This window comes from Stigmatopora nigra, unplaced genomic scaffold, assembly GCF_051989575.1.
Source record: "Stigmatopora nigra isolate UIUO_SnigA unplaced genomic scaffold, RoL_Snig_1.1 HiC_scaffold_111, whole genome shotgun sequence".
Taxonomy (NCBI): Eukaryota; Metazoa; Chordata; class Actinopteri; order Syngnathiformes; family Syngnathidae; genus Stigmatopora; species Stigmatopora nigra.
In genome coordinates this window covers 6,593-9,888 of record NW_027551668.1, presented here as the reverse complement: position 1 = coordinate 9,888, position 3,296 = coordinate 6,593, and positions in this window count along the sequence as shown.

The following is a 3,296-nucleotide window of genomic DNA, read 5'->3' as shown; positions in this document are numbered from 1 at the left end:
TTACAACTGGTCCATGTAGGTTCTGAATGATGTTATTAACAAAGAATTTGTGTCAATTATGTTGGTGTATGTATTAACATTATTCTTTGTAAAAATAATCATCCTGGCTGGTTCTGGGGCTATTTGCCACATTAATAAGTGTCAAAAACATGCAAATTTGTATTAAAAACAGTGCCTGTATTTGAACTAGGCCCACTTTGTTCTGGTGGGTGTATTTAGTTATAAATGGTGTTCAATGATGATAAGGATGTATATTTGACTATTCTATCTAAAAATAATCATCCAGTTATGTTCTGGGCTTTTGTTATACCATAATCAATGACCTCCATATGACTACTTTATTTGACATGCTGGTTGTATTAAAACTGGGTAATATAAGTTCTGTATGGTCATTTTAACTAATAATGTTGTCAAATCACAAAGTGTATGTATTTGTAACTAAATAGTGTCAAAAATATTCATCCAGTTATATTCTGGGCCTATTTCATACCATAAATAGTGTACAGAACAGTGCATATTGCCTATTAAAAAATCGGTCCAATTTGGTTCTGGAGAGTTATTTTACATAATTATGTATTCTGAATGAAAACAGGATGTATTTATGACTAAATAGTGTCAAAATTATCATCCAGTGACATTCTGGGCCTATTTTATAGCATAAATAGTGTGTCAAATGGGGTTATTATTGGTAGTGAGAATACAACCATAAATAGGAGGCTTATTTTTTTCCTGAATGTCCTATAGACTCCAAATTTGTTTCTAAAATAAGTAAACATTATTTAGAATAGATTGAGTCCAAAAGAACCGAATCGCTAAGTCCAGGGGTGGCTTAAAACGTCCAAAAGTTCGATACCTTACGGCATGTAATGACAAAAAGTGTCCACAGGAGGGCATCTTTTTTCCCTTTTCCCAACAGCGTCCAAAGCGTACTTGCGTACGGTAATGTATAAAAAACCGGTCCAAAACGGTTCTGATGGGTTAATTTACACGGGGTAAAGTTCCTGAATATTTCCTAGGTTTATATTACATCTTTTTATATCAAAAGAATCAGTTTTAGGTTTATATTCAGCCTGGAATTGCTCTTGGTACGAGGAAAATTTGATGATTGAATTGTAGGTGCCTGTATTAAATAAGGTCCATTTTGGTTGTGGAGGGTTATTTGACATCATTTTGTATTCTCAATGAATTCAGTATGTATTTATGACTAAATAGTGAAGAAATCATCATCCAGTGACATACTGGGGCTATTTTATAGCATCAATAGTGTACAGAACAGTGCATATTGCCCACATTAAAATCGGTTCAATTTGGTTCTGGGGGGTTATTTTAAATATTTATGTGTTCTGAATGAATTCAGGATGTATTTATGAGTAAATAGTGAAAAAATTATCATCCAGTGACATTCTGGTGCTATTTTATAGCATAAATAGTGTGTCAAATGGGGTTATTATTGGTAGTGAGAATACAACCATAAATAGGAGTCTTATTTTTTTCCTGAATGTCCTATTGACTCCAAATTTGTTTCTAAAATAAGAGGACACTTATTAGAGTAGATTGAATCCAAAAGAACCGAATCGCTAGGTCCAGGGGTTGCTTAAAACGTCCAAAAGTTCGATACCTTACGGCATGTAATGACAAAAAGTGTCCACAGGAGGGCATCTTTTTCCCTTTTCCCAACAGCGTCCAAAGCGTACTTGCTTACGGTAGTGTATAAAAACGGGTTTAAAAACGGTTCTGGTGGGTGTATTTACACGGGGAAAAGTGCCTGAATATTTGCTGGGTCTATATTACATCTTTTTCTATCAAAATAACCAGTTCTGGTTGGATATTCAGCCTGGAAATGCTCTTGGTACGAGGAAAATTTGATGATTGAATTGTAGGTGCCTGTATTAAATACGGTCCATTTCGGTTCTGAAGGGTTATTTTCAGTTGGGATTTTTTTTTATAGATAAAGGGGTGTATTATTGACATATTAGTGAAAAAATTAACTTTCAGGGACATTCTGGTGATTTCTACCACCATAAATAGTATTATAAATCATGGCTATTTGCGATAAAATTGTGCATGCATTATAATAAGGTTTAGTCGGTTTTGGTTATTGTTTTAAACTGGGAATGCTTTTAAATATGTAGGTATATGTATTGTTGATAATTCTGTGTAAAAATATTCATCCAGGGATGTTCTGGAGATATTTTATACAATAAATAGTGTCATTAACTGGAACACTTGATTTAACATAATGCCTGTATTAGAAATGGTCCATTTCGGTTCTGGTGGATGTATTTGCACGGGGACTTTGTCATATCTCTGGGGAATTGTATAAATGACTTATTTGTGAAGAAATAAACTTTCAGGGACATTCTTGGACTATTTCCCACCATAAATAGTATCAAAAACATGCTAATTTGCGATAAACTTAGTGGTTGCATTATAAGAGGTTTGGTTCGGTTCTGGTGGGTTATTTGACCTGGGAATGGTTTCTAATGATGATGTAGATGTATTTTCTAATATTATATAAAGTTTTATCATTAGGGCATGTTCTGGGGCAGAGTTATACTATAATCAATGACCTCCAATTGACAACTAAGATTTTGCATGGTTGTTGTATTAGAACCGGTACATGTCAGTTCTGGTTAATGCTATTAACTTGAATTTTTTATATTGTGTAGGTGAAACTATTTTGCTTATTCTCTGAAAAAATGAAGACTAAGAAAGGTTCTGGGGCTATTTGCCACTATAATAAAGGTCAAAAACATGCTAATTTGCGATAAAAAAAAGGGGTTGCATTATAACCGGTCCATTTCGGTTCTGGTTGGTGTATTGACACAAAAATGGTGTCTATTGATAATGTTAGTATATTTTTTAATATAATATCAAGTTTCATCATTAAAACATGTTCTGGGGCTTAGTTATACTATAATCAATGACCTCTATTTGGTTACTTTATTTTTGCATAGTTGTCGTATTAGAACCGGTCCATGTCGGTTCTGGTTAGTGCTATTAACTTGAATTTTTTATATTGTGTAGAGGTAACTATTTTGGTCATTGTGTGAAAAAATAAAGATTATAGATGGTTCTGGGGCTATTTGTCACCATAATAAGTGTCAAAAACATGCTAATTTGCGATAAAAACAATGTCTTTATTAGAACCGGTCCATTTCGGTTCTGGTTGGTTTTTAGACCCAGGAATGGTGTCTAATGATGTAAGGAATTTATTTTCTAATATACTTTAAAGTTTTATCAATATAACCTATTCTGGGGCTTAGTTATACCATAATCAATGACCTCTATTTTGG